A 14,059-nucleotide genomic window follows, 5' to 3' on the forward strand; every position below is an offset into this window, starting at 1 on the left:
AATAGCTAGTGCTAATGGTCCTTTGAAGCCATCGCTTTGTCGGGCACCAAAAGCTTGATTGATATTGCAGGTTGAAATGCAGAGTAGGAGCTACAATGTCAAATATATAAGCTACTCTCACTTCACACTATGGGAGGAGATTCATCTCCTTCAGGACTGAAACAAAAAGAAATCAAGCGTGCTTCAACCCTCAACACACATATATTTCATTCTTATCTAATAAAAGGTGTACATCTATGTGAGTCAAGAGTCGCTTCGTTCAAGCGAGTCTCATCTGTGGTAAAGCTACATATTACATTTCAAGTGAGACTCGGACAGGTTCAAGCGAGACTCTAGAGCTTCCAACCGAGTCTTTATCTATCTCGCTAAACTATATCTTGTACTCTCATAAGAGCAAAACAACAACATATCTCTCTAAGGCGCTTTGCATGGATACTTTTCTAAGTCTTAGGCTTCAGCCTGGTTTTCTTATCTCTTTATTAGCTAAAGCAAGATATGAGTTGTAAGTTTCTCCCAACTTTGACTATGAATTAGCAGTTTAATCTACATTAAGAACTTTAGTTTGATTTTGCTTCTTGCTTGCTTGCTATTCGTACATTATCTATTTCAAAAGCTAATCTAGCTAAAGTAGTATATTGAAATTAAGCTATTGCTTATAGTCATGACCCATTACATGCTCTTCTTGTTCCACAAATAGATATTGGTGATCATCTTCTTGTCATATTACAAGCCTATAGAAATGATCCATTCCTACGATGTCCCTTGACTGACCTAAATGTAATGCTTCATACGTCCCTTGATAAACTCTACAAATAGGAATTATTCATTTGTGTCAAAAAGCCAGCTACCCATCTATATGCACATACTATATACAATATGCTGAGTGTGAGTGTTATGTCCCTTTTATGTGAAATATGCATTCCATGTTATTCTTTTCATGCTTAATTGCTTATAATTGTACACATATCACACTCTTTACACTCCTAGCATGATCAAGTGCTTATGTGAGAGTAGCTGAGATAGCAGTCTGTGTTGATTTGGGTTAATCTACTTCAGAGGGTTGCACAATGGTGAAGTTTTCTTAAGGAAGAAGGTATTTTTGAGGATCGAGAAAGTTATGGTCTAAACATGTAGCACAATGGTCTAGTCTAAATAGATTGAGAAAAGCTACGTGGCTCAGTGATCTATTCTAAACAGATTCAGCAAAGCCACACTTAGATGTTACAGTGCATCATTACTAGTCGTTACATCGCATCATCTACAGAGCCACTTGTAGCCGTTGCAGCTACACCTAGCAATCAGGTCGGTCAGGTCCGGTTCGGGTTGCAAAGTTTCGGGTTCGAGTCATTTCAGGTCGAACTTTTACTGGGTTAGAATAGGTCAGGTTATAACAGGTTTAATGTCGGGTCGGGTCGGGTTAATAGGTCGGTTGATGTGGAATTTTTTCCACTTTTTTGTAATTTTTTCTTTTAAAAAAGTAATAAAAAATTATTTTTTAAAAAAGAACAATATATATTTAATAATAATAATAAAAAAATATTTATATTTAAAATTAATTTTATATATATATTATCTTATATTCTTGACCAACAGGTCGGATCATGACCCACCAGGTTGGGTCATACTCTGACCCAAAATTTCTCGGGTCATCTGGTCGGGTCAAAATCGGGTTCATGTAAAAACAGGTCGGGGTTTATATGACCCAGAAACATGTCGGGTCGGGTTTGCAGGTCGGGTTTGCGGGTCGGGTCGATTTTTGCCAGGTCTAGTTGTAGCGCTTCCATTGAGAATTTATAGCCGTTACAGATATTTGCAGAGCTAGTCGTTGCAAGAATTTAGTCGTTGGTTTAGCGGTGGAAACTTACAGAGCAAGATTGAGCTACACTATTAATACACAGGTATGCACTCGCTTTAGATCTTTATTGTGCCTACTCTATATATCTCCCTCTCTATATTTTCCAAAAACTCTACTTTTACCCTCACCTCACTCGCTCTCTACAAATTTTCTCGTGCTCCTAAAAAATCCCCAATTCTCTAAACCCTAAAGAAACAGAGCACCACATTACCAAATTGTTGCTGAAACCCCCATTCTCATTCCAACCAAAGAAGAGCTATTTGCTAAGTTCTACGAAACTCATGAGAAAGATATTAAACAACGCGAGCAAGAAAGGCTCGAAAGATTAGCAGCCAAGAAGGCAATACCTCAAACAACGCCTTCAACTTCGGTGACGGTTTCCTCATCGTCCAAGACACCAGAGACTTCAACGAATCCTGAAGCCATTGTCACATATCTCATCGTGGTTCAATATACTGAGGAAGGTAAAGAGGCAGTCTTTGTAGAAGATCCAGTCACCGCAATTATCTCAAACGTGCTTACAGATTTAGTCACATTCAAATCAGATCCATTTGTGACGTCGGCAAAGTCTACTTCAGGTGACCATCCACAGATTCTATCTCCCTCTCACTCTAATATTCTAGCTGCTTGATGTGCCGAGGAAGCGGGTGAAGAGTTTGCCCCAGCTCCGCATTAGCTAATCAAGGATGCTAAGCACACATCTAAAGCTATGGACCAATGCAAGCTAATAGAGGAGGAGGAAGTACAGCCAAAGAAGAATGTGATGAAATAGAACCGTCGACAGAAGTTGTGTTCAAGACAGAGAAATCACCTCGTGCTAAGAAACAGAAGAAAGTGAATCATGCTGACAAGCTAGAATTCCTGCCGCTTCCTACCGGCATGAAGAAGCACGACATCCTCTTTCCGGTCATAGTCTCGCCGGATATTCTTCACGGTATTGAGGTCGCTTGCAGTTCTAATCGATTCACTTATTTGCTTAAGATGCATAACTGGGACAAGCTTGAATCAGAGGTTAGCAAAGCAGATCTGGAGCTAGTTAGACAATTATGCGCCCGTTTTAGCAGCAGCTTATCTGCAAGTAACCCTACTTCATGTAATTTTCAATCGGTTCACGATACGTGTGAGAGCTTCAAGTTAAAAGATCTGGAAAAGGCGATAGAACAGGAGCACGACCCCAATGGCTCTCTTATGGGCTTTGGTCGCCTATACAATAAAAACTGGCCAGGAAATTCCAGAGCTTTCAAGGAGACAGTATTTGAGAAGAGTGTTTCAATAGTGCTGATGACAGAACATCTATCGACCTCTAAGAGACTCCTTCATTATTTTATTGTCAAGAATATCACGCCGAGGAACACCAACCTGGATCTGGTGACCATCTCTGACAGCTGCATCATGGTTGAGTTTTTGAGTGGAAAGCTTATAAATACATCATGTTTTTGAACATGGTTGTAAGTCACGCTCATCATGGATCGCCTATCCCTTTCCCACACATAATCGATCGTATGTTGAAAGCAAAGGGATTGTACAAGCCTGCTTATGAAATCTCATTCACTGATGTGCTCACAATCGAGAAGGTGTCTGAGATAGTCACTAAGCATGTTCCTGCAAAGGTATCTACACTAGCTGCAAGCTCCTCTCGTACACAGTCCAGAGAAGTGCATCTACCTACTGCCAGTGAGTCTATTGCCTCAAGACGCATTGTTTTTCTATCGAGAACCAGTGTTCCAATTTGGATAAAAGACTATCCGAGATTACTACAGAGATGGAACTCATGACAACTCGTCAAGATGAGATGATTGTTCTTCTAATAAAATCTAGCTCCTCTCACTCGACAACTGTCATGTCTAGGGTTTTAACGTGTGCGTTTTTTTGCTTTTTGTTTCTTTTTTTCTTGACAAGTTTAACTAGTATTCCATAGGTAATCAACTATAAAAAGTGTAAGGAATTTTTTTGCTATAAAGTATGCATTTTGGTTTCTATATGCTTCGGCTTTCTTGCTTGGTTACACTTTGGCTATTTTGTGCTTATTGACTTTCTATGTTTGATTACTGAGTATCTTGTACTTGCATTTTTATTTGATGTCAAAAGGGGGAAGTAAATAGTTACATACCTTATTCAACTAAGGGGGGGGGGGGGATTTTAGACCGGCTTGGTCTAAGGGGGGACAAAGGTATACTCGCGAAGTGTTCTTAGCAAAGTATTTAGCCTATTTGTTATACCTAAAAGTACTTGATTAAGATTCATTGCATATATATGGTTTAACTAAGTAATCTTTGAATTTTATGAGCTTAATTGTTTAAGGGTTTGTCATCATCAAAAAAGGAAAAATTGTTGGTTTGAGATAGAGTGTGTAACTAGCTAGCTAAACTGTTTTACTTGTTTTGATTATAACAAACCAAAGTATTTGATGCCCTTTGTGTATTTTAAGCTAATCGGGTATAGCTCGAGGAGTTCTGAGAGTTGCTTTGACACAAGCGGACTAGTTGAGTCCACGATGGGACTAGCTTAAGGTCTAGCGGGGATATCTGAATCTCTCCAAGACAGAATAAGACTTGCAGAGAAGAAATAAGTAGTCGGATCGACTAGCTTTAAACGAGAGAGAGTCGTTGTAAAGCTAGTGGATCGCGCTTCAGAAAAAAAAGAGAAGATACAAGTAATAGAACAAACAGTGAGAGTCTACGGATGGAATCATGCACAAGCGCATAGAAGATTTGGTCAAGTGAATGGAAGGCCGTTGAAGCTACAACTTAAGGGAAATGGAAACAACAAGGAGTTTGTAAGGATTTATACTTTTGGAAAGTGGATGGACGGGGATCGCCAAACTGGACACATTAGAGACGCGTTGAAGGTTAGGATTGCCAACAGAAGATCAAGAGAAGAAGCACAAAGCAACAGAGGCCGTTGATGCATTTCCAGAGTGAGTATGATCACACGGATCACTGAGGTGGTTTTCGTTAATGCCTCAAGATATAGAATTTATAGCTTAGGGCTTAAGTTAGAATTACTATATAAGGCATGCATAGGAGTGATGTTAGGCACGAGCATAACGAGCTGAGCTGACAAGTTTAGAGCTTCACATGCTAGAGAAGAGCAAAGCGAATAAGCCTAAGAGAAAGCTAGAGATAAATCTATTAGGAGCTTAGGTCATTGTGAAGAGAGCTAGTGTCTAAATTACTCAGGATCTTGATAGAGAGAGATTATTTGTATGATTTGAATGCAACTTGTGTTGTGAGAGAGAATTACTTTGAGCTAGAGTAGCTTAAGTGTGTAATTTCTCTTGATTAATACAAGTTTAGTGGTGAGTTTTATCCCGAGCTTAATAGAAGCTTAGGGTTCTCACCATGGAAAAATCTTTGCATGAGCCGAGCTTTTTAAATAATTTTACTAAGCTTAAATTGTAGCTAATCTCTACTTCCGCACTACTAGCTCTTTATCTCATATAGCTATTAGAGTTAATCTTTGAGATTAGACTAGCTTACTTGTGTTTACATTGTTTTCACTCTTATCAACTTAAGTGAACCAAGAAACTCGTTCCTACAACTCGGAAGGTACTCTTGTGTTGATTCCTTATACTTCATCAAAATGGTCTCAAATTTCCTTCTTAGAGACTGCAGGCTGCATCACCTTCTTGTCTCCAGGATATTCTTTCTTGAGAATATTTGAAGCTTTTATAGAGGTTCATGATGTTGCAATTTGAGGGACGATTTCATCATCTTATGCTTGTTGGATCATGAACAATCCCTTAGATTGTTTCTTCATCTTATCCTTCATAGGTTACTCGGTTCTGCAGTTCCATCATCCTCAAATCCTTTTTACACAAGATCCCAAGACTCTTGAGATATGAATAGAGTGCTCATCTTCAGACTCTAAAATGATACTTCTTTCCTTTGAAGATCGACAATTATGGATTGTCGTTTTATCCATGCTTATGCACTGTGAAAATTTATTTATCTTGTGTTTCCTTGATGTTTATACTCGCGCTCTCAATCCATATATTTCCCTTAGATCACTTTTTATCTCACTTAAAATGGAAACCGTGAAGAGCTATGATACCAAATGTTAGATAATCGATTGAATTATAGACTAGATTGATTCTTGACAATCTAAGAACTCAAAACAAAAGAGAATGAGAAGATCAAATATAGTATCAGTTATAATCTCAATGTAGCTCTACAGCTATATGACCCTATAGAACTCTAAGTGCGGAAATGAGATTAGCTACAATGAAGCACACGTAATATGAATTAAATATGCTTAGCTCTTGTACGAGAATTACTCAAGGTGAGAACCCTAGACTTCTAGCAAGTCCATGATAAAACTCACCACTAGCTTGTATTAGAAAAGGTTCAATTACACAATTAAGCTTGAGACCAACACTCTTAAAGCTACACCTAGCTTCTGTCTAGTGTTTTCTCCGAGCTTATCTCTAGTGCGACACTCTCTTAATACAAGTTTATTTTCATCTCATACAAGTAATTCACTCTCTCAATCTCTATAAGTGTTTTAGGCTATATCTCTATGCACAGAGACTTAAGCTCTCTATAGCTCTACTCATCTCACTCTCTTAGCTCGTTCGCTCTTTCGCTCAGCTCATGCCTAACAACACCAATTGCACGCCTTACATATAAATCTAACTAACTATCTTAAAGCATGACTTTCTACACTTGCGCTGCAAGGAAGAAAGCCACCTCAGTGATCCGCCTGATCAAGTTCTTCCTAGAATTGGACCTACGCTCGACATCACTTTGTGCTTCTTCAGCTTGACGATCCCGCTTCCATGTCAGCAATCCACACCTACGCGCTTCTCTTGATTTGTCCAGCTCAGTGATCACTGTTCATCCACTCTCCTAATGTAGAAAGCTCTAACAACCTCCGGTTGTTTTTCTTTCCCTTTAGCTCTAGCTTCAATGGCCTTCCCTCCTTGGACCAAATCTCCTAAGCGCTTCTCTAGGATTCCACCCGTGGACGCACTGAATCTGATTACTTGTATTTCTTCACTTCTCTTCTTGAAGCTCGATTCTCTAGCTTGAAGCGTGACCCGCTGTCTTAAAGCTATACCTTCGATCTTCTTATTTCTACACTATAAACTTATTCTGTCTTGGCGAGATTCAGCCTTGCTAGACTCAAAGCTAGACCCTCAGTGGTCAAAGCTAGTCCGCTTGTGTTAAAGCTACATCCTAAACTCCTCGATATTGACCTGATTAGCTTAAAACACACAAAGAACATCAAATACTTGAGTTTGTTATCATCAAAACAAGTGAAAAGGTTCAACTAACTCATTTCATCTCTAGCTCAAACCAACATCAAATAACATCAAAATTCAGATGATGTAAATGCTCTGGTTACTTGATGGAAATAAACTGCACTACCAACATCAATTACATAGGGAAAAACAACTAACCAGTTCTCCACAATTCAAGATAACATCACCTATATCGTGGAAACGACTACATTAAACTAACTTACAAACATTACAAAATCGGTTAATAACTCACATACATAATTTATAAAATAATAACGTTTAATACTACAACAAGATATAGAATTTGAGTCACATTTCTACGAGAGCGACGTCTGTCGTGGAAGAGAAAGGAAAGGAAGATAGGGTGAGAGAGTGAGAGCCACACTATCATGGAAGAGAAAGAAAGATAGGTTTCTTTCATCCAAAGGGTAGTTTATCTAATTATTAAATTTTATCCTTCATTGTAAAATTGTCACCGTGTGGTATATTAGTTTTTTTCCGTACACATTTGAATCGTTAATTAACTTCATCCAACAGCTATAAATGTATTTTTTATTTATCTCAAGAGGTGTGCATATATGATCCTCACTCGCAAAGAATAGTCTAGACTATATGTATTTAATAAAGTTAATTATGAATTCAAGATTTTTAACATGTGTGAAAAATTTTGTTAGATTTATCAGAGGGCACTATTTGCTTATTTTCAATGTAAAACCGGTTTTCATTTTATTTTAGTTATTATATAGATTCATTTACTATATATGGTGAATATGATAACATTTTTATTTTAAATGAATATTATAACTTAAAGACAATATGCATTTGGTTATCATTTATGTGATATACATCTTACAAAATGTTGAAATTCCCTATATTATCAACTAGTTTAAGACCCAAGCCATGCACGGGCAATTCTTATATAAATTAACTTAGTAACTGTATTTTGCATCAATATTTAAAATGTTAATAAATATAGATAAACTCAATAAACGTGAATTGTCTTTAACAAAATAAAATATCTGATATATTTGAATTAAAAACATAGTATATAATTTTTAAAACATATTATGAAAGACCTTTTTATATACTACACTAACAGTTTTGTTCAATGAATGTTTTTCCTTATAACAAATCAGAACAGTTAATCCTTCTGTACTTATAGCCCTTGAAACTGCAATATACAGTTGGACATGAGTAAATACATGTCATGGTAGAAATAATCTAACTCAAGAAAAAGGTTGTCCTTGGATTTTGTTGATGGTCAACAAACCATGAGAGAAAATTGCCTACATTTCATATTAAAAGGCAAAGTGACTTTCGAAGGAGTGAGGAGAATCGAGGGACTATAACCTTCAATTTGATGTTGGTACCTTCATGAAAAAAATATAAAATTATATATCTACGTGAACTAAAAAAGGTTACGTTTTTAAAGTAGAATGAGTGTCTTAATAAATATTCGTACCTGAAATGATTTCAGTCTCAATGGTGTATGTTATAATCCTGGTTTCCACAATCTATTCCCATTGCACAATCCCGAAGATTGATGTATATTACAAAGCAACATTACAGGCACACCTACCTTAAGCCTGAGATAGTGATTAAGAATACCTAAAAGCTTGATAGAATTAAGGTAGTCAATTGAGTAAATATCAGCATCATCCTGGCCGTTCTCATCTATCTAGGAAATACTATCAAAGCTGAAATAGATCTTTTCTTCTCCAAGAAATAATGACATAACACAATTATTCACTTCAGATATGACTTCAACTGTAGGAGAAAGGATGGTTTTTCCTCAAAATACAATTAATCTGATAGTCTATCAAACATAGAAGGATAAATGTCCTCAACAATAAAAGTGATCACATTATAACTGTCTTTAATGCACAAATCATCTGGTATCTCTATATTTTCTTCTCCGTCATCATAATCTCCAACGGTTCCATCTTCGACACTTAGAACCCATTCTTAAAATTCTCTAGGCTTTTGCATATTAGATTTTATGTGTCCATTTTGATGCCTCATGTTTCATTTCAAGTGAAGTACTTATGATGAGTTAAGCTTTGCTGAAACATTATATGTCTTATTCATTTTGGCAAGACAAGAGCATATATCTAAAATATCCACCAAACACAATCAACTTACGAGCCAAGCAATGCACTACCCGGAGTAGAATTTTGAAGGACATCTCTCAAGTTTTGATCTAATGCTTCAAAACAACACTTGTTTGTAATCGGAGATTCATCTCATATATGAATATGTCTTAACTATAAGCTAAGCTAATGATCATCCTGGTTTGATGTTGCACATCAAGTCACCATATATATTGATCGGTATAGAAAACCTCAAATGCGTAGTTTTGCCACCCGGAAGCATAAAAGAAGCAATACCACTTGATAAAATAGTAAGAATAAGACACCATTTGCATCTTAATATAGTCGAGAGTGATCTCCAGATGAACGTTTTCATAGTACCTCAATACCCATACAAGAAGAAGACATCCACTTGACCTCTATATACAACATTTATGACATCATCATATATACCACGTTGTTCATCAGTAAAGCTTAAAATAAGCCTCATATTCCTTGTCTTAGTTGTTTCATACCGAAGTTCTTCTTGTATGAGGTTATTCATACCTTTAGATATCATTTTGTTATCAAGAAGAGGGATTGATTCAAACCTACAAAGAATACACCTATTTTGATGCAATAACGTTTCGTTAACATATGAAGAGTACTCCTCCCATTATTGTTTATACCCTCATATATCATAATTTTTAATCTCAACAAGAGCAGTATTTTTTTATGAGAGGCCTTAATCAGAAAATCATCGGTAAAAGAGTCCATTTTTTCCTAAACCATCCTTAACTCAACTATTTACATATAACATCCCATTAGTGTCACTCCGTTCTCAAAGTCACACCCACAACACAATTCCGTTAAGAATGGGCGTTAAATCCTTGAAATTACATCTTTACCCTTCTCTTTCATCTTTCATTCTACTGTTCATCTTCTCCTTCTCTTCCGTCTTTCATTTTACTATTCACTCTCTACTTACCCTAACATGTGCACTTTTTTTCATTTTACCTACAACCTCCCCGACTTCGCAACAGTTATCTCAAGTTTTGCCTTTTAGCCATTGTGTTGTGTACTTGTTATAGATCTCGGCTCTTTTTTTCATTTTACCTCCAGTTTCAATCCGCTCTGATGTGTACTACTTAGTGTGGATCTCATATCTAATCTCCTCTGCTGCTGCAGATTTGGAGCTTGAAAGTGGATTGATCTCCTCCACCGCTGCAAATTCGGGATCTCGGATCACTTTAATGTATATTCTATGTTGCTAATTTCCTCCGCGGCTTGAAGAACTAGATCTGCAACCCTTATATTTTTTAGACAGATCATATTTTGTACACAAAACCCTCTCCATCACTCCTTTATTCAGATCTATGGTTTCAAAAAAAGTCAGATCTCGTATTCTCTTCTCTCACGCCTTCGTTATCGTTCACCATCTTCTCCAAATGTTACTTTTGTCCATGTCTGCAGCTTCCTTCAACCACATCTTGGATTCAGGAAGAAAGGTTACCTGCTGAGTGTAGAGCACGCCCATAAAACGGAACTTATACCTCGACATTGGAGAAGAAGGTGAACAATGCCTCCATTCACATTATACTTTTGTTGTAACAGCATCAAAACGAGAAAAAGAAAAGACAAGAACGACACATAGAGTTATATGGTTCACCAAATTGACTACATCCATGGGAAGAGTGAGATCATATTATAATTGGAAACACATTAGAATTATGACTTATCTCTAGGGTTTACATAAAGCCATTATTTATAGTGCTCAAACAGCCCTAGCAGAATTGGGCCACAAGACTTCGGTCCAAATTACTGAACATAAGAACCAACTCAGGCTCATACTACAAGCATTATATTCAAGTCATCACAAGAAATATCCACCTTGACTTGAATCCTCCAGATAGATTCTACAGATGCATCATGACAGTGCCAGATAAACAGACCTCTCCTTCTGCCTCAGAATTGCCCCACATGTCAACTAATGATCTCTGGTGTTGAGAAAGTCCAGACAGTATTGGAACTAGCTCTCAGGAACTGGCTTGGTGAACATATCAATAGGGTTATCAGTTGTCCCTATTTTCTTCACATGGATTCTCTTCTCATTTCTAAGAAAATGATACATGACATCAATGTGTTTCGTCTTCTCATGATGGACATGATCCTTGGTTAAGCATATTGCACTCAAGTTTTCTCAATGCACTAAATCTTGATCCTGATGTAGGACTAGATCATTAACCAGTCCCTTTAGCCATATTCCCTCCTTAGCATCTTTTGTCAAAGCCATATATCTTCCTCTCTAGCAGATAAAGTAATTGTGGGGTATAGAGTTACCTTCCAACTTACCATAGAACCTTTTAGAGTGAACACATAACAAGTCATTGATCTCCTATTATCCACATCTCTAGTGTAATCAGAATCTGAGTAACCAACAACCAAACACTAAGTGGCATTTATATAACATACACCAACATCAAATGTACACCTAAGATATCTGAAAATTTTCTTCACAACTAGCCAATGTTCCTTCCTAATTTTGACCATGAATCGACTTACCACAATATGTGTGAATGCTAGATCTGATCGAGTGTATATCATAGCATACATCAGACTCCCAACTTCACTTTCGTATGGGACTCGAGACATGTACTCTCCATCATGACATTTGTACATTATCAACTTGATGTTAGATGCCATTGGAGTATCTATAGGATTGGCTGAAGACATTTCAAATCTACTTAATATCTTCTTGAAGTACCCTTCTTGTGAGAGGAATATTTTTCTCTTCTTCCTATCCCTATAAATTTCACCTGCCAAACTTTTCGAGCAACACCCAGATCTTTCATCTCAAATTTTGAGGAAACCCTTCAACTTCTGAATGCCCGAGTTATTCCTAGCAGCAATTAGTATATCATCAATACAGAACCAGATAAATGCATGAACCATCCTAAAACTCATTATAGTACACACAATAATCATACGAACATCTGATGCAGCCAAGTTGCTTCATATAATTGTTAAACTCTTATACCACTGCCTTGGGGACTGCTTTAGCCCATATAAAGACTTCTTCAACTTGTAGACATGGTTCTCTTTTCTTGGAACCTGGAATTCATCATGTTGAGACATGTACATTTCCTCCTCCAACTCTACATGTAAGAAATATATCTTCACATCTAAATGTTCAAGTTCTAGATCCTGATATGCAACTATTGCTAGTAGTAACACCCTCATGGAGGTTTGTCTGACCAGTGGTGAGAAAATCTCGTTGTAGTCTACTACCTCTCTTTGACTAAAACCTCTTACAACCACTTGTGCTTTGTACTTTATACCATCTGGATCAAACACTCCTTCCTTCTTCTTGAAAACCCACTTGCATGTAACTACCTTTCTATCTGCAAGCAATCTGACCAGCTCCCAAGTTTAATTCTTATGAAGAGACTTCATCTCTTCTCCCATTTTCGTAAGCCACTGTGCTGACTCACTCCCAAATACTGCAGTTTTGTAGGTGGACGGTTCATTATCCTCCACCTCATCGGCCACCTACAATGCATATCCTACCAGATGATCATACATATAGATCTCCGGAGGTAGGATTTCCATCCTTCTTGTTCGGTCTTCATCAATACTTTGATGCACAGCTTCATTAGAACTAGTTTCTGATAGTACATTCTTAGACTAATTGTATCTTGCTCATTAGTAATCGGTTGTGGTAGTTGGTTTTCAACCAATATAAGTTCCTGAATTTCCTCTAGAGTAAGTTGCACCTCCACCTCCTCAGCAACAACCTCTTTCTTTGTTGTATCACTGTTCTTCTCTTTAGATTTCAGAATGAAACTATCATCAAAATTACACCCATATAATCTTGTTATCATACCAGATTCTATACCTTTTCACACCAGTACCATAGCCCATGAAAACTCCCTTCTTAGCTCTTGGCTCTAACTTACCCTCATTTACACGATAATAAGTTGTGTAGCCAAAAACTCTCAGATATGAGTAATTAATAGTTGTTTCAATCCACACGTCGCAAGGTGTTTTATACTCAAAACCCATGTGTGGGCTATGATTGACCAGGTAGCAGGTTGTTGTAACAGCTTCCGCTCATAACCGTTTAGCAAGACCATCATTAAAAAGCATGCATCTAGCTTTCTCTAAAATGTCTGATTCATTCGTTCTAATACACCATTTGTTGGTTTGTATACCTGATTGTTTGATGCCTACCAATTCCATGATCCCTATAGAACTCACTAAACTGAGATGAACAGAATTCTAGACTATCATTTGTTTGCAGCCTATTGACCTTATTTCTTATCAAATTTTCAACTAGAGTCTTCCATTCGTAAAACCTATTGAATGCCTCTCCTTTATGCATCATCATATATAAACACGTCATCCTAGAGTAGTCATCAATGATAGATAGAAAGTACATGTATCCACTCAAAGACTCAACATAGGAAGGACCTCATTAATTTGAATTGATATAATCCAACATGCCCTTTGTTCAATTTGTCTTAAGAAACTTGTTGCGATGTAGTTTCCCAAACACAAAATCCTCACATATCTCTATACTCTTGATTGTGTGACCTCCTGTAAGATCTTCTTTTGACAAAGTCTGCTTTCTAAGTTCACTCATATGATCAAGTATCATATGACATAGTCTAGTAAGATCACCATCCTTAACCATTGATGCAATAGCTGCAGAACCTTTCATTATAGAACCATGTAAGACATGCAAAGTTCCCCACCTAATGCCTCTTAGAATCATATCTGAACCTTTTCACACATTTAGAACTTCATCTTTTCCTGAATAACTAAAACCCTTACTATCCAACAGACTAAGAGATATCATATTCTTCTTTAAAAGTGGAACATGTCTAGCTTCCT

The sequence above is a fragment of the Phyllobates terribilis genome, unplaced genomic scaffold, assembly GCF_046119375.1.
Source record: "Phyllobates terribilis strain yellow unplaced genomic scaffold, ASM4611937v1 Scaffold_4995__1_contigs__length_55298, whole genome shotgun sequence".
NCBI lineage: Eukaryota > Metazoa > Chordata > Amphibia > Anura > Dendrobatidae > Phyllobates > Phyllobates terribilis.